Source organism: Mandrillus leucophaeus, unplaced genomic scaffold (assembly GCF_000951045.1).
Source record: "Mandrillus leucophaeus isolate KB7577 unplaced genomic scaffold, Mleu.le_1.0 Scaffold61, whole genome shotgun sequence".
Classification (NCBI taxonomy): Eukaryota; Metazoa; Chordata; class Mammalia; order Primates; family Cercopithecidae; genus Mandrillus; species Mandrillus leucophaeus.
The window spans coordinates 1,218,931-1,237,877 of NW_012106586.1; the positions used below are offsets into that span (position 1 = coordinate 1,218,931).

Sequence of the window (18,947 nt, forward strand, 5' to 3'; positions counted from 1 at the left end):
AGGCTGAAGTGCAGTGGTGCAGTCATGGCTCACTGCAGCCTCAACCTTCCCAGCTCAAGTAATCCTCCCACCTCAGCCTCCTGAGTAGTTGGGACCACAGGCACATACCACCACACCTGGCTAACTTGTATTTTTTGTAGAGATGGGGTTTCACTGTGTTGCCCAGGCTGGTCTCAAACTCCAGGACTCAAGTGATCCGCCTGCCTTGGCCTCCCAAAGTGCTGGAATTATAGACGTGAGCCACCACGCCCAGCCTGCTTCCATATTTTAATGTCATCAAATTGATCATTTTTTCCTTTGCTTTCGAATGTGAAACCATCCTTGCATATCCTACTTGGTCATGATAGCTATTCTAAAAGAGATTTTTAGCATTTGTTTGCTAATATCTTATTTCACTATTTTGCCTCCGTGCTTATAATGCAGACGAACTCATAATCTCCCCATTTGCGTGGTCCTTGTTTGATGCTGGTATTGAGGTTATACTGCATCTATCCAGTCAGCTGAAGCGCTGCCTCAGTTTTACATTCTCTAGATCGTTTTGAATTACATAAAGACTCTCGTCCTTGACAGTTGGTAAATGGTAGTTCTTTGGCCTCATCTTCTAAGAGTAGTGTTTGTGTACAGTTGATGCATCTTCTCTAGTTGGCCCATAGGACACTCTCTAGGCTGTCCTTCAGTCTCACTTACAGTGGAAATGTCCTTTCCTTTCTGCACTTTTGCCCCCCATTCCCTCTTGCAGACCTGAGTTATTGGCCAGACACCAATGAAGACAGATTGTTCTCTCCTCTGGCATTGCAGCAAAGCTGTATGGTTTGACCTAAACGTTTTCCATTTACAATAAAAATCTACCCGTAACTCACTGGGTCAGTTTGCTACTCTGCTCTTGTTGCCCCCACAGCACCTTCTGTGCCCCTCTGCAGTGCTCCCCACATTGTAGGACAATCAATCCTACACGTGTTTTATCTCCAGCCAGAACGTGAGCTCCACATACACTGTGCTTTGTTCATCCTTGCACTTGCCATGCTGAGGAATTGAATTCTCATGCTCAGCCACGGAAGTAGCCAGGATGCAATCCATTTTTGCATCCCATTTCTTGTGCCAGCTATACACACAAAAAAACCCCAGTAAACGTTTGTGGAATAAATGAACAAAATGTTCTGTTCTGATCAGCTAAACACAAACAGCCCATTACAGCTGTTTGGTGGTTATATTATCACTGTGTAACAGGAGGTGCTGATATCTGAGTCCTGGTCTCTGCTTTCTCAGTCTTGTTCCACGGTTCTCCATTCTCTGCCTTCATGGGCTGGGCACTCAGTCTTCCTCTGCCAGACCCTCCGTGTCTGGTGGTTGTATGATTTGGTCTTTGCTGTGGTTGCTTCAGATTCTTACCTGTGCATTTACTCTCTTATTCTGTTTCCACTGCTCTGTTGCTAAGGCTTCCTTTCTATGGTTCAGATTTCCCTGAGAGCTTTCTAGAATTCTACTGATTTATAATTCATTCTGGCAGACTCAACGGGGTGGGAGTCCTTACTGTAATGAGTCACAGCCAAGGAAGTCTGGCTTCCTGGAAGCCTGGGTTCCCAGGCATAGCCTCCTCCCGAAACGAGAACAAATGCTGTCACTAAGGAACTTCTCGGCTCTCTTTCCTAAAGTTTCCTGAAATGTTACTTAAAAGGCTAACCGCGCAATGTCCACTTTTAGTTTTGTAAACCGCTATGTGCAAACCACTGTATCTGCACGTCCCAAAGGAAAATATATTTTTACATCAGTTATTTAATATCCTAGGCAAAAGTTACTTTGGTTCAAATCATCCTTAGTAGTGGCACCAATTTTCTTGAATCAGATGTTTTCTAAAGCTACTTCTGGGACCGGGTGCAGTGGCTCATGCCTGTAATCCCAGCACTTTGGGAGGCCAAGGCAGATGGATCACTTGAGGTCAGGAGTTCAAGACCAACCTGGCCAACATGGTGAAATCCCATCTCTACTAACAATACAAAAATTAGCTGAGCGTAGTGGCACTTGCCTGTAGTCCCAGCTACTCAGGAGGCTGAGGCACGAGAATCACTAAGATAAGTAAATAAAGCTACTTCTGTAAAGCAAGCGTATTATCTTTTTACATGAAACAAGAAAATAAAGCTGGGCATGGTGGCTTACGCCTGTAATCCCAGCACTTTGGGAGGCTGAGGCAGGCAGATTACGAAGTCAGGAGATTCAGACCATCCTGGCCAACATGGTGTAACCCCGTCTCTACTAAAAATACAAACATTAGCTGGGCATGGTGGTGCGTACCTGTAATCCCACCTACTCGGGAGACTGAGGCAGGAGAATTGCTTGAACCAGGGAGTTGGAGGTTACAGTGAGCCGAAATCACACCACTGCGCTCCAGCCTGGCGACAAAAGTGAGACTCGGTCTCCAAAAAAAAAAAAAAAAGAAAAGAAAAGAAAATATAGTTATATAAACACCAACACAAGTATGAAGGATGTGTTACAAGTTTGCAAAGTGTTCTCCCTGGTTATGAGTTTGATCTTTCATACAGATTACTTGAGGGATGAAAATGTTTTCTACAAGTTTGAATGTGGAAGAGTAATTCAGTTTCTTATTGGTGATTATCTAAGTGGTGCAAGACATTCATATGCAGTATTGAGGGACAAATGTAGACTTTGGTTAGATTGTATAATTCAGATGTGCTACAAGATGCAACAGAAGCTTTGGAGAAACAGCTTTTGGAGAGACTGCCCGCCAGTTTTTTGAAACCCTGCAAAAGAACAAGTGATATTCCTCTTTGTGGGGATCTGTCCAATCTGATTGTGAATTTTTCTCATTGCTTTCTGAGAGTTAGAACTGATTGAAAACCAATATGCGAGCATATAGAAGCTAATTCAGTGTGCACGTGATGCATGCATGTGTGCACGTGTGCGTGTGTGTGTGCACGTGTGCACACATGTAGAGCCTGTCACAGTGCCTCCCCACAGCAGACCACTTGGTGAGCAGGAAAGAGAGCTGGTCAGCACACACTTGGCCTGGTGCTGCCTCCGCTGTTCTCTTGGCATCTCAGGCTGTCAACTGGCTGCTGCAGTTATTCAAGGCTGTCAATTTTTTGTTTTTAAATTCAGATGATTTCTTCCGTATTCGATTTTTTATTTTTGAAGAAGCTCAAGGTCAAACTCTGCTTGGTTTTTGTTGTTGTTGTTGTTGTTGTTTTGAGATGGAGTGGTGGAGTGCAGTGGCGCGATCTCGTTTCACCTCAACCTCCACCTCCTGGTTTCAAGTGATTCTCTTATCTCAGCCTCCTGAGTAGCTGGAAATAAAGGCATGCACCACCACACCTGGCTATTTTTGTACTTTTAGTAGAGACGGGGTTTCTCCATGTTGGTCAGGCTGGTCTCGAACTCCTGACCTCAGGTGATCCACCCACACCAGCCTCCCAAAGTGCTGGGATTACAGGCATGAGCCATGGCACCCGGCCCCTTGGTTTTGTTTTGAATCCGGCCCAGGTTGAGTCCTGGAGACTCTGACAGGAGGAATTTCTAGAAACATTCTTTCAGGGGAGAAGACAAGGTATCTTGTTTGCTGTATACGCTCCTGCATAGAAGAGATAGAAGGGGAAATGACCGCGGAGGCCGTCTGGCCCTGGGTTTTGACATGGCAAAATTAATGAATGCATTCAGAAGACCTTTGAGCACGAGAGGACCCTGGAACAACACAATTTTGACTGCAAGTATTAGTTGGGTCTACCAGGTGCCTGTCACAGCAGCAGTCATGGCAGCAGTGACTCTAGTTATGTCCATGACCAACTGCTGCATAACAAATAGCCCCAAGACTCAGCAGCTTACGACAGGGTCCACAGCCCACAGACTGGCCCTGGTCCATGGCCTGTGAGGAACCTGGCTGCACTGCAGAAGGTGAGTGAGGCTTACCGCCTGAGCTCTGCCTCCCGTCAGATCATCGGGGCATTAGATTCTCACAGGAGCATGAACCCTACTGCGAACTGCGCATGCGCGGGATGTGCATTGCGTGCTCCTTATGAGAATCTAACTCATGCCTGATGATCTGAGGTGGAACAGTTTCATCCCCAGACCATCTGTCTCCCTTCGTGTCCGTGGAAACACTGTCTTCTACAAAACCAGTCCCTGGTGCCAAAAAGGTGGGAGACTGCTGGTTTACAACAGCAATGAACATTCATCATCCCACGCAGTGTCAGAACGGTCGGGAACACGGGTGCCCTGCCTGTGTGCTTCTGGTTCCAGGTTTCTCAGGGGGTTGTGGTCAAGGCGTCAGTGGAGGCCATATTCATCTGAAGGCTTGACCAGGAATAAAAGAGCCACTTCACAGGTGGCTCACTCAGATGCTGGCAGGTCAGTGCTGGTGGCTGGCAGGCAGCCTCAGCTCCTTACCCCATGGATCTCTCCTGAGCACACTTTTCCTGTCCTTACAACCTGGCAGCTGGCCTCCTTCCAGAGCGGGTGACTCAGGAGAGGACAGGGCGAGAGCCACGGAGAGGGTGACTTGGGAGAGGACAGGGCGAGAGCCACGGGGCGGGTGACTCGGGAGAGGACAGGGTGAGAGCCACGGAGCGGGTGACTCGGGAGAGGACACGGTGAGAGCCACGGAGCGGGTGACTCGGGAGAGGACACGGTGAGAGCCACAGCACCTTATGATCTAGTCTCCGAAGTCACACGCCATCATTTGTGCAGTGTCCTGTTGGGGTCCCAGCTCAGCTCTGTCACTGTGGGAGGTGAGTATATAGATGTCCTAGACCATTCAGGCTGCTGTGACAGAACACTGTGAACTGAGTGGCTCACGAACAACAGAAATTTCCCACAGGTTTGTGTGCTGGGAAATCTAAGATGAAGGTGGCAGCAGGTTCAGCGTCTGGTGAGCTCCTGCTTTCCTGGGTGGCATCTTCTCACTGTGTCCTTGCGTGGTGGACAGAGCAAATGAGCTCTCAGGCGCTAGTCCCATCATGAGGACTCTGCTTTCATGACTCATCACCCCCCAAAGGCCCACCTCCATCAGAAGACGGCTGCTGACTGCAGCTGCCATCCTCCAAGACGGGGGACACAGAACTGGGAGACACACACATTGAGAACTGAAAGGCCTGGACAGCAGCAGGCGGGGATCGAGGGGCATCTTGGAGGGTGGCTGCCGCAGTAGCATTTCCTGGGCCTGTGCTTTGTGCCTTGCACTTATCTCCTGCACTTGGTCTTTACTATCTTGGGCAGTCCCCACAACAACTCTGTCTAGGAGTTGATTTTACCCTCATTTTACAGAGGAAATGTCTCGAGAGGGTGATGCATGTACCCAATGACTCACAAATGCAAAGTCGCTGAGGTAGGATTTCAACCTAGTTCCAATGGTCTCTGAAGCATGAGGGGTTCACCACTGCCATAGACTTAACTGTGTCCCCCAAAATTTGTATGTTGAATTCCTACCCCACCATGTGCTGATGTTTGGAGAAAAGGCCTTTGGGAGATAATTAGGCTTAGATGAGATCATGAGGATGGGGTTCTTATAGTGGCATTAATGCCATCAGGTGAAGAGACACCAGAGAACTTGTGTCCTCTCTCTCTGCCATCTGAGGACACAGTGAGAAGGCAGCTGTCTGCAAGCTGGGAGGAGAGTCCTCACCAGGAACTTAATCAGAGGGCATCTTGGTCTTGGACTTCCCAGCCTCCAGAACGCTGAACAAAGTTCATGTCTGTTATTTAAGCCACCCAGTCTATGGAATTTTGTTAGAGCCAGCCCCAGCTTACTAAGATAATCAGTATGCTGCACTTTTATAAATGTAATTTTTACATTTATAAAAACAAAAGAGATTTGCTGCTGTATAATAACTGTACCTACACTGTAGATGGAATAACAAATCTACATACAGGTTTAGTAATCTATATGTAGATATAGAACATAGTGTATCTCACAGAGACAGTGTCTGTGGTCTGGTGTTAATTTTAGGAATTAGCCATCATTGACTGGGCCTTGTCCAGGTTTTCCTCTCTCTTGTCCTGGCTCTGTAACCTAGTTATCCTTGTCTTTGCTAACCCATAACCAAATATTGTATCGGGACTATTATGCCGCTACAGATGATGCAGTTTGGGTTTACAGTTTCTCACCATTTAGACAATACCTCATCAAATATATTTCTGTATGACTTTAGTGATGTCAGTTTCTGATTCATTCCTGCATAGATCTGGGCAAATTGTAGACCTTAGGAGGTGTATTCACCATCCAGTTCTCTAGAACTGCTTACAACATTTTTCTCTGAGTTTTGTTGTCCCAAAAGGAAGCTTCCTAAAATAGCCTTTAAGTGCCTTTAAAAAGAGCAAGAGAAAATAAGAGGAAAAAAAAAAAAACACCCCAAACTCATTCCTTTACTGTGATGTGACAGTCCTCCCAAGACACTGCAATGGCCTGAGTTTTGCTGTTAATTTCATTCACTTGTTTGGGCTATGTAGGTCCTGCCTAGAACTGGAATGTCATTATGTAAAGAAATATTTTTTGTTTATATTCTTTAATAGTACCAGTAATGTATATCTTATTCAGCTTCAACAATATAATTGGGTAAACCTCACATCATCAAACTCACGTTGTAAAAATTATTTCACTTTTCAAAAAAATGGCATTTAAAAACTTGAATGATGTTAGTTATCTTAAAGAAGTATGTAATATATTTTTCTGGCTATCACCTCCATTTGTTACAACCAACTACAGATTATAAATTGGTTGATCAAAACTCTAAAAACAGAAAACCACAAGCCTCAGCATATGAGGAAATCTGGAACAGCACATGACTCCAAACCTGAGCGTAGACCACCACCAGAGAAGCCAGGTGCTGGGAAAAAGCACTGTGTGTTCCACCACCTGACATTGTTCTATGCCTGAGAGCACTCACTCCCCATTACAGTCTCTTTTTGCCACCAGGGGTCTAATCCCTAATTTACAGATAAATTATTTCTAATTTACAACAAAACAATGTCATGTGTGCAAAATTGCTTATGCATTTCTGAAAATTACAAAACTACTCTTACTAGTTACTCCTGGCACATATGGATTATTTATACGTGATACATTCGGGAACCAAGGAATTCCTAAGCACAGGAAGCTCAATTCACTGAAATGTAGAATCGTTACAAAGCACATGTCAGATGTGACTTATTCATTCCAAGCTTGCAGCCTGCGTCAGTCTCCTAGATGGTTTGTTAAAACACAGATGACTAAGCCCCACCCCCAGAGTTTCTAACCCAGTGGGTCTGGGGTAGGGCCTGAGAATCTGCATTTTCACCAAGTTCCTGGTGATGCTGGTGCGGTAACTTCAGGTACTACACCCCAAGCAGGACTGCGTGATTCTGTTTTTTAGGGAGAGGGACCACATGATAGTCTTACCCATCTCTAGCCCTGGTGTGGTACCTAACACATAATCACCTCTCAATAACAAATAATAGCAACAGGAAGAAGAACTAACTATTATTTGGTACTAACCATGTGCTACTTCCTGTGTTAAGTGCGAACTTTACAAAGTTTATAACTCTATCAGGTAGACACTGATAGAGTTTTTTTGTTTTTTGTTTTGTTTTTTTTTTTGAGATGGAGTCTTGTTCTGTTGCCCAGGCTGTAGTGCAGTGGTGTGATCTCAGCTCACTGCAACCTCCGCCTCCTGGTTTCAAGTGATTCTCCTGCCTCAGCCTCCTGAATAGTTGGGACTACAGGCACCTGCCATCGTGCCCAGCTAATTTTTTGTATATTTAGTGGAGACAAGGTTTCATTATGTTAGCCAGGATGGTCTCGATCTCCTGATCTTGTGATCTGCCCAGCTTGGCCTCCCAAAGTGCTGGGATTACAGGCATAAGCCACCGCACCCAGCTGACACTAACTTATATTCCCATTTTATAGAGGGAAAAATGGAACCTTAGGGAGGTTAAGCAACTGGCCCAAAGTCACACGGTCAGTTTGTGGTGGGCCCCTAGAAAAAAAAAAAAAAGGTTCTTGAGCAATGTTCCCAGGAATATTAAAAAAAAAAAAAAAATTGTGTACAAATTCAACAGAAAAGTTTTCAAATTGATATTGAGGGAGAAAAAAACGTTGACCAAACTTGACTTTGCAAACCATACTTTTTCTCAGAAGCTGCTAGACGTTTTCCAATGAGCCCAGACATGTAGGATACCACCTTCACGGGCATCTCTTGAAACTTCTTCTGGGGAATGCTTTTGCTCCAGCTGAGGCAAACGTCTGTGAGAACCTCTGCATGGTGTCCACAGCTCTCTCTAAAGGGTCCTCAAAGGCAGCCCATGACTTAAAACAGCAGCTTTGTCTCATCTGTTTCTTCTAATTTAGCAGAAGAATCTGAACTCCTTGCGGTGACGGTCTTATCTCCTGGCTTCACTGTAAACAATTCAGGATTCCTGCTGTGGCTGCCAAGGAAGGAAACCTGGGAGAGTTCCCAAGGCCAAAGACCGGCCAGCTCCTGTGCACGGCAGGCAGAGCTAACTCTCCGTCAGTCTACGCATGCCAGGAGAACGCTTTTTCTACGCATGCCAGGAGAATGCTTTGGGACTGTGTCCTGATAGTAAACACCATGTCGTTTAGACAGAATTCCCATTAGCTTTTCCATGGGGGAGCAAATGCGGAAGTTTTCTTCAGATAGCTTGCAGTTTCCCAGCCATCCCCAGCCCTGCCCCCACAGAGTGACAAGAAACAGTCACCAAATGGCTGTTGTTCCATCGATCTGTTTATTTCTCTGTCTTGGGGGCGAATGGATCAGGTGCAGGCCTGCTGTTTTGTGTATCAGGCGCTTAGGCAATCCTCAGCCCTGTCTCCCTCTGTGCCTTCCTCCCTCCCCGGAAACTCTTGGGATTCTGTTTCCGCCTCTGAAAAGAAAATCAGGGTTCTACTACTACTGTTTAATTTCCTAGTAAGTGGTTATTGAGAAGTTGGAGTGTGACTCCAGGGAAACACTGCGGACTGTGAAAGACCATGCCTTTGCCAAGCAGACGCTCTGGGCGAGTCGCCTGGGTCACTAACTTTGGCACTTTGGCTGTGTTGCTTTTCTTTGGGGAAGATTTATGGCCAAGTTGTCTTTACTTGCCTGTGTCCTTATCAGGCACAGCAGCAGTAGGAACCACAAGTAAAAGCAGTTAAATTTCTCCGCCTTTTGCTCATCAGCAGCGTGGTCTTCAGGGTCAGACTGCCTAGATTCAGCTCTGGCTACACCACTCACTAGCTGCCTGGCTTTGTGTAAGCCACTGCACCGCCCTCTGCCTCTGTTTTCTCACGTGAAAAGCAAGGACAATAGTATTATCCAGTTCCTGGGTTCCGTGAAGGTGAAATATTACTGCTTATGAATTGGCACAAAGTGCCAATGCTCCATAATGGCTTGTTATTATTACAAAAGCTTAAAATCGAAATTAAGGTATCCTCTTAAAAAAGTCCTTGCACATGTTTAGAAGCTGGCGAGGCTGCCACGTGTTTTCTTTGCCTACCAGCTACTTACAGTTTACGAGAAGAAATGGGGCCAAACATGGATGGAGAGAAAAGCACCTTGAGTTCTCCTCCCAGGGGTGAAATCAGGTACAGCACTGTCACGGAAGAGCGGATGGTACTGACTGTGGGAAGCTTCCTGGGGTCTGGGTCTGAGGAAGAAAACTGCAAGATAACAAACCATAAGGAGGAAGTAGGAGTGCCTGCTTGCTTTTTATTTTTTTTCCGAATTCAGTTCTTTTAATAGATTGCACATACAGATGTTTAGCCATACTCTTAGATGAACTCTTTAAGAGCAGAACTTTAGATCCAATTTATATGCTCTGGATACCACCTTTCTTATTTTTTTACAGTAAGGTCTGGTATTCAGACACCCACTTGTACACTGACAGCTTTAAGAAAAGCAGGACACAGAGGAAGTTGTCACTTTTAGCCGCAATGAAATACCACTAACCCCTTTTTACAATACCGAGTTCAAGTCACTGTCAGAGGCTAGCGCACCACAAAGTCACCAGGTACAAAATTGCTCGTTCATTTTTAAATTAATAACTTGAAATTACCCTTGTCCCCCACCCCATTACATCTTTTTATAAACAGCAAACATTTTGCTATTTTATACATAGGCTAGCAGGCTTGTTTCAATATGAAAGTGCTAATTCATTTACAGATTTTTAGAATGAGTTATGTAGTGCTACAATAAATGTCCAATAATCTACACAGGAACAATGATGAATGAAAATGATGAGGATTGAATAAGGCTATCATTATCTTATATTATTTACGTATAAAGAATAGATACCCAATGGAGACATGTGAACAAGGGTCTCCACAGATTCTCACAGCAGTGCCAGCATCTGAAGTGTGGAGCCTTACCCATTTCATCACCTACAACGGAAGTAGTTAACTGGAAGAGATCACCAAGAAAATAAAAAGAGACTCATTCAGTGGTGGGGGGGGAAAAAAAAAAAAGAATTCCCATAGCAGTAACTGCTTTGTCATCACCACCTTCGTCATCTGGCCCCGTCTGGATTACTTGGTTAAATGTCATTGCCAAATGTTGTGTCATTTCTACTGCAATAGGAGTAATTTCTTCGCTATATTCATGGATCATTTTCTGAATTACATTGGTAAGGTCATCGTTTTCTGTTTCTCTTATAATACAAAAAAGAGCCTGCATGACAGGTCGGATGAATGGCATGATATATTCTTTAGCTTTTTCTTGATTGCTGATCAGTACTTGAAGGGCAATGGCAGCTTCCACTTTCACAAGCATTTCTCTATCATCAGTCAGACATCTTGTTAGCTCTAAGGCTGTTTGAAGGTTCTGATCACTTTTGAACTTCACTTCACAAAAATAGTAAAGTACCCAGCAAGCCCTTGCTCTCACGTAGCCTAGTTCACTGCTGAAGAGAGGGAGTACATGAATCTGCAACATGCATTCTGTCTGATCTTTACAGATCTTTTTCTTCAGAAGTATTTCAGCTTAAGAGCCAATCCTATGCAGGGCTCCATCGTGTTTTTGAGGGTCAGCATTTGGTTCTGTAAGAATCTGGTAACAAAATCCCAGTCTTTTGTAGTACCTCTTTCCTCTTACTACAGGCTGTAAACAGAAGTGTCTGGGCAGCAGTGGCAGGAGAAAGGAAATCTTCAAACACATCATGCTTTGTGCGTATATATTCGTAAGGGTCTTCTTGCCAAAGTTCCTCGTCGGCATCTGTGCACATCAGTGGAAAAATAACATCTCGGATAGTGTCTTGTATATGGGGCTTCAGATTCTTCCAGATGAGAGCATGAGAAACTCCTTGATTAATAAAAATTACAAAGGCGGTGAAGGCCCATTGGGGAATATACAGGAATGTTTAAAGCAGAAAATAAGTCATTTAAAGCTCCTCCACCCAGAGATCATTGTTAATTCCCTAACACATTTCCTGTTTTTGGGCTTTTGAGATAACCTGGGCAGACTCCGGCCATGGGAAAGGAAGGCTTAGGAGCCATGTGAGATGCTGGTGGCGTCCAGCATGGCCTCAGCTAGGAAAGGATGGGCCTGGGGTTCTGGGCACACACAAGGCAATGGGATTTGTCAGAATCATTACCAACCTCCTCTGAACTGGGGCAGCAGAGTATTCTAAGCCCCCAGCAACATGTAAGTTCACCAAAGAAAGCAGTTATTGGAATTCATACAGAGAAAGCAACTGATGATAAACTGACTTTTGGTTTTTAAAGATTTGGTGTATTAAAATGTGTTTTTGTTGTCTTTAGTAGTCTACTGACACCACCTTAGAATCTCTCTCATTCATTTCCCATCTATAAGATGAGGAAGGTAACAGCCACATTTCTTTTTCTGAAGTTACAGACTCCCAGGGAGCAGGTTGCTGAAAGCTCTTTGAGGACACAGTCTAGGTGTAGAGCCCCCCCAGTGTCTAACATAACAGAAGGACAAGGTGGATAGAAGGGCAAGGTGCCTTTCCAGGGCAGCTGCAGAGTATCAGACCTTCTCGAAGGAAGGCGGAAGCCCTGATGGGACGCAGTGGTCTCATCTGGGTTCTGGTGAGAGTGGCAGCCCTGGAGGTGAATTTAGTCATGGTCCACCCAACAAGTCTAACTGGACGTGGCATTCCACCTCTTCAAAAGCTGAACAGCCCACTTGACAGAAGTTTTCAAGTTTGGTTTAGCAGTTCTATATTGTATAGATACTGCTTTTGTCTGCTGTAATAAACAAGGAGTTATAATTACTCAAGCTTTGTTCTTTTTTAATGTGTACACTACTTCTACATAATCAATGGTTGGTCCATTTTGTTAGTTTCTTACATTCCTCATAGACTGGCCTGAATGTTTGCAGTGGGATCAGATATTACTAGCATATTGTCAGATTTTTTTTTGTCTTATCTTTTTCCATCACAGCCAGCCTGCCTGCCTAGATCTGTAGAACTAAGTCTCATTCAGGTCAAGGATCATGTGCTTGAAAGGAACTGAAACTCATTCACAGGGTGAGAGCGGGTAGTGGCAGACAGGAAACATTAGAGAATGTCAGGCAAGGCAGGGGCTCTCCCCGGTATTTCTCCCAATGGCCCCATTGTCTCTCCTCTCTGCCGTGTGTTTCCTTTATCCCCCAGCCCCGGACCTATACTCTCTGTGAGGTTCTTAGTTTCTGCTCCCGCATAACATCAGCTTGCATGGAGAGGCAGCCGCACTGGCTCTGGAATTGGTGCTTAATGGCTCAGGGCTCACCTCTTCTGCTTTCTTCAGCAGAGGAGCCTTCAGGCTCCACGTTAGGGAGTTGCATCTCCTAACAGAGAGGGAGAGGGAGGAGCCCCCCTTGACTTAGAGTAGAGAAACTTCCTGTCATTCCTAATGAGAGTCACCTCATTGTCTTGGGAAAAGCAACTTAGAACATTTCAAGCCTCAGAGTGCAGGGAAGAGGCAAAGGGAAGGCAGGAACGAGGGGGCCTGGGGGGTGTGTACAGCAGATTTCTCCTTTTCCACGCCTCCTTCAGCATACAGAATACAAATGATCTCTTGAGGAGTTGTATGGAGCAACCTAAACCACCCCCAGCACCGTTTCTGAAATTCGCCAATTAGATCCAAGTGGTTTAAGGAGCAAGGGAGGATAAGCAGCGTCCTCACTTCACCTAGCGAGAATTACTAGCCAGGGAATTCTTCCTTGACTTAGGTGAGATTGTCAAGGTTCAAGGGATGGATGTTTTTGTTGCTCAGGAGCAGGAAGGAGGCAAGAGTTCATTTTGGAGGTGAGGAATAAGGAGGAGGGCAGCCCAAGGAAAGGTGCACTTGGAAGGAGTGAAAAGGAATCAGGAGGCAGGATACAGGAAGCCTAGTGCTGTTGTTGACAATAGGTGCTCAGTAAACTTTTGGTCAACTAACTGGAAGAGTAAGGAAAAGATGGATGGAAGGCAAAGGGGGCCCACTCTGGAATGTGGATTTCGAATGATCCCTATTCCCTATGCCTTTCCCTGCAGCTGAGAGCAACTGCCTTTGGCTCTGCTCCTGGCTTGGGCCCTGTGGTTCTTGGGGAGGTAGGAATAGAGCAGGGGAGCCAGCAGCCCCCTATCAGACAGGCAAGAGTCTTGCATCTTCCCTTCTGATGCATTCTAGAAGTGATGAGAGAGCATCATCCTCTACTCCCAGTCTGTTGCAAGAGCCTGCTGGAATTCCGCTCCCTTCTCTGCCCTCACTTGCTACAGGGACTGCCTCTCCAGGATGAAGTCATGGGGGCGGGAGCCATGGGGAGCCTTTGTGGCTGTGACCCATGATTGAGTCTGGGGGAGGGTTACCTGGAGGTGGGGTACAGCCTACGGCCAATGAAACAGTTTTTCACAGCATTAACTTAATGGGAAATGGAGGGACTCAAAAGCAGATCTCGGTCTTGTGACTGCCACGCTCTGCTCTGACCTGTGGGGCTGACAGATTGCTCTTCAGTAAATGTTAGACTTGGGTAATTTTCTCCTTCATGTCCCTTAAAACCCAAGACAATTGTGTTTATCCTGGAGTTTCCCTGACAAGAGAAAGTGAGCAAAAAATAAGTATTTACGTATGTATATTTGTGTGTGTGTGTGAGAGAGAGATAGACTCCCATGCCATAGGACAGAGGCAGATTCTGTCACTCAGGCTGGAGTGCAGTGGTATGAATATGGCTCACTGCAGCCTAGACCTCCTGGGCTCAAGGGATCATCCCACCTTCGCCTACTGAGTAACTGGGACTACAGGCGTGTGCCACCATGCCCAGCTAATTTTATATTTTTTGTAGAGATGCAGTCTCACTATGTTGCCCAGGCTGGTCTCAAACTCCTGGGCTCAAGCGATCCACCTGCCTTGGCCTGTCAGTTTGGAGATTTGATTACAGGCATGAGCCACTGCACTCAGTCCGTTATTTTTATTATTAGCAGCTCTGGGAATCTTTACCATAAAAGTTTTCTCCCTATATAGATAATAATGGGAAGATTGGAGATTGTGAAATCAAACAAAAATGGGTTTAAATTCTTTCATGTTCATTATCTAATGTGTGGTCTTATCTCATCTCTCTGAGACCAGTTCCGATGTTTGTGTAATGAAGTTAGTAATATTACCTCATTAACGCATTGAGGGTTTAGGTGGAGAATACCAGTGTTGAGGTAGAAATGCCAGCCAATCCTGGCAGGAAGGGGGATGACTAGAGGACTGTTTAATAACGGGATTATTTACAAAGGTGTGGCCAGGGTAGGAAGCAACAGGGACAGAGCTTACCCACGCTGGTAGCAGTGAGGCTACCCTCTCCAGCTCTGAGGGGTTGGGAGTAGGGCATTGCCAGAACCTGCCTCGCAGGTACTGTGTGACCTTTAGTCAAGGGACAAAGCCATCCCGCAATGACACCAGCAGGAGGAGTTTACAGCCGGCGTCATTTCCTTCTCTCTCCCTCCAGTTCCCTGCCTGGGCTCCCTGCCCATTGCTCAAATCCAACCAGAGGCCAGAGGGCAGAGGAGCCCCCGCAGGTAGTCTACGGAGGGCAGCCTCTGGAGGCACAGCAGCTGGAGTAGGGTGAACCATAGAGTGAACCAAGGAGACAGAAGATCTCCAGCATAGCAAGAGCTCAAGAAATGAGATGACTAGGATGAGTCATTCAAGTTCAGTGTAGAGTCTTCCAGCCCATAGCTGGAAGAACAGGCATTTTTGTTTTCTCACAAAGCATTGGTAAATCTCCATACAGATAACATGCGCCCATCCATGGTTGCTGATCACTGTTCAGCAACCACTGTTGGGCAAATTTTTTGATCATGGAGCAAAAAATGTTGACTTGTGAGCAAGTTTAACATTTGAAGTTCAAAGACAATGGTACGATAAATTTAAATTGCACAGCAAGGAATAAAAACAGGACAGGCATCAAGTCTGGTACAGCTTCATTTATTTCTTACTTTTCCTACCGAATTGAGTTTGCATCCAAGTGCCCCTCACGCTCCCATTGGCAGAATGATGAGGTAATGAACTAACAGCATTTACAGCAAATGACAGCAGATTGTTCTGTAATGCAAGGACTAACCTACGTGCCACACAGTGGTCTTTTGATGTCTGTGAATTTCTTCAGGGTGGGTGGGGAAGCTTTTTGCTTGTAGGGGAAGGCTCTGGATGGACTGAGCCTCTGACATATCGACCGTAAGTCCTGGGGTCCTGGGGCTTTATTCAGAGGAAGAAAGCAGATTCTACAGGCCGCAGTAGAGTGGTCTGTCCCGGAACCGAGCCCTCTGCCCTGAGAATTGGACTCCACGGTGGCCAACTGGACATTGTCCTTGTGCCCAGAGGGGTGACCTACACGTGGGACAGGAAAGGACACTGTGGCTTCGTCACCAGAAATGCTCTGCCAGGTCTGTCCTTCTGGAACTTGCCTAACCTGCTCTGCAAAGGTTTCAAGATGTTCTAATGCATCCACTTTAATTTATTCAAACCCCAACGCACAGTCCGATTTTTCTGGCTTCTGGCTAGCTGGGTGACAAGAAGGGTGTTGCTAAGAGGTAAATAAATGGTGGAGCAGAACCACCAGGAAGGTCCATGGGGCCTCCACAACCACACTGGGCCCCTGGCCCAGAAATCTGCATTCTAACACTCCTCACTGATGTGGACAGGCCTTGTTTTAGAAACAGGACTCCCAGGAGCAAGGGAACCAAAAAGTGTATTTCAGGATAATTTAAACATAAAAATTATAAGTCCTACCTTATTTTAAAAAACAAAAACAAAAACCTGGTTACTTCCCGTAAAAAATATGTACTTAAGGTTAGCCACTTGCACTTATTTGTAGAATAATTGCATTGCGCTTACATTTCTTGCAGGCAAAATGGCATTTTATTACCAATCGGTCTGGCAAGAACGCAAGTGATCTAAAACCTTTTTTTTACCTTTTTTTCTCACTCCAGATCAAGTAATGATGGGTTCCACTAAAGTCTTAGTAGAACAGCCCACCTGTGTGACTGCTGAAAACTGGGTGACAAAGTCTACACGGGGGTAGGTGACCCGCTCTGTTGTTGTCACCCTAGGACACTGCGCCATCTGTTTGTTGAGTTCCTCTGATGGGCTGACTTCTGATGATCCTGTGCTTTAACGAAGTGGCTTCCGCAGCATAGGCTTTAAATCCAAAGTCCAGGTGGTGTGGGCTGAAAAAAGGAACCGTCCGGACTCTGGTGCTAGTGTCGGGTGGGTTTCCACAGCCCACGCTGAATGCTGGGGGCCAGCGGAGCAGCCAGGCATCAAAGACCGAGTGCAGAGTCTGTCCCACGTGGGCGGGAGGGAAAGGGAATCCCAGATCTGACTTTCATCCTTCAATTCCCATGCACAATTTTCTCTAACTTCCATGTTTCAGGATGGAAAAAAATTGCCAAAACACACAGAACAAGGCTAGTCCAGAGAATTGTTGAGGATGTGACAGAAAGTTTAAACTTAAAGTTCTTATGGCCCTCGACGTTCTGGAGTTAGAGGAGGGGAGAAGGTGCTCTGCAGAGCTGAGGTTTGCTGGAGGCCTAATCCTGAAATTAGTAGGGACTGGTTTGTTATTTGGCTGAATCACCTGCCTGATGCCTGCCTGAAGTCAGAGGAGATGGGCAGGGCCACCCTGTGTATGGAATCAAAGGAAGAGCTAGTGGCTTCTGGTTCCTGGCCAGGTTTCTGTCTGTGTCTGCTTTAAATAGGCTCTGTACACCCAAAGGCTGTATGACGGACACATATTTATTATTCAGGACATAAGACAAACTTTCGCCTGGCATAAACCCACCGTGTGGCCAAGGCCTGCCTCAGTCCCTGTATGGTGAGTGCTGCTGTGCCTGCTGCCCATGTCCCCTGGGCTGAAGACCGGTGCCACGGCTCTGGGGCAAGGGTGGGGATTAAAAACCTTAGGACCTCACAGGACCCTGGGGTCCCAGCCTTCGGTTGCCTGTACTGCTCCCCAATGGAAAAATTCACCTGGGAGTCCCTCCAAGTCCTCTGTGGGTTAGGGAGGTGCAGAGAGGTGGGTGAGGTAGCCAGGAGGCTACTCCACTCTGCCCCTTTCTTCAGGATGTTTTCTTTCTGCCCGGAGTGGTGGTGAACACACAGGCTGACCTCATCCCTGTATTGCAGGGTCTGTCTGGGCTGGGGCAGGTTTGCACCCTGCCTGTGTGCTCGGCACCTTGTGTGAAGGGGATCAGTCAGGGCAATCACCTGCACCCCGGAGTCCACCCTGGAAGCCAGGGGCTGGCACATGGCTCCACACACACAGCCAGCGGGACTAGGACTAAGTGAGCAGAGCCCAGTTCTTCTCGTTCCCAGTGTGAGCTGACGTGGGCGCCTCCCTGTAACTGGATCAAAAGGAGACTGCTTGGCAAATACAAATGAAAGCACAGTCTAGGACCCAGCCGACTGGAGAGAAGGCATGAATCAGAGAAGAGAAAAAATGGGAAGAGGTCAGAGATAAAGGCAAAGCAGAGTTGATGAGAACTGTAGAGGTACGTGGGAGGAATAGTCAGTGTTCTGATGTATTGACTACCTTTCAACTCATTGTTTAGTGTCATGGGAACGAGGCGTTTATCAGACAAGATCAGAAGTTTAAAGGTGGCCAGCTTTATGGGGTTAATAACTCCGTGTCCATGTTCCCTAAGTGAAGTGAATAGCTCTTTGTGCTGATAGCATGCTGAAGGATTCACAGTGGTTTAGAAAAAGCACAGACCACATGTGAAGAAGTAACCACTTATCAGATGACTGTGAAGGCAGAAATCAACAGAACCTGTAAACACACTATTTTCCTGGACCTACATAAGTGCCTATTCAGATGCTGACTGCTTTTTAAAACCTTTATTTTTCTCCCTATAGGCTTTGCATATGTAATGTAAGGAGCCGGGAATCTGCAGGTTAAACTGCTGAAAAGAAAACTCTGGTGAGCTATGGAGGAATGAGACAGGGTTCTTCTTCTTTTTTTTTCTTTTTGTTTTGAGACGAAGTCTGCTCTGTCGCCCAGGCTGGAGTGCAGTGGTGCGATCTCAGCTCACTGCAAGCTCCACCTCCTGGGTTCATGCCATTCTCCTGCCTCAGCCTCCTGAGTAGCTGGGACTACAGGCACCCACCACCAGGCCTGGCTAATTTTTTCTATTTTTAGTAGAGACGGGGTTTCACCGTGTTAGCCAGGATGGTCTGGATCTCCTGACCTCGTGATCCACCCGTCTCGGCCTCCCAAAGTGCAGGGATTACAGGCCTGAGCCACCCGCCCGGCCGAGACAGGGTTCTTAAGGGTAGCGGGGCGCTTTCTGGCTTCATCCTGATTCACTTGTTTGCCTTCATGTGAATCTCCGTATTTTCTGAAATAAAACCCATCCTAAACAACAAGGATTGTTCAGTAAGGAAATTCAAGAGATTTTCATATAAGCTTGAAAGTCATCCAGAAAAGGAATTAGAAAAATGCTTTGAACAACAGCTGCATTATTTAAATCCACTTATTAGGTGGCTGCTTTGAAGAGACAAATGCTTCTTG

The 18,947-nt window shown here is 46.1% G+C and overlaps 1 pseudogene; it reads right to left on the reverse strand.

Moving 5' to 3' along the window:
• Positions 1–10,409: 10,409 nt before the first annotated feature.
• LOC105553823 lies at positions 10,410–11,196 on the reverse strand (annotated as a pseudogene).
• Positions 11,197–18,947: the final 7,751 nt, after the last annotated feature.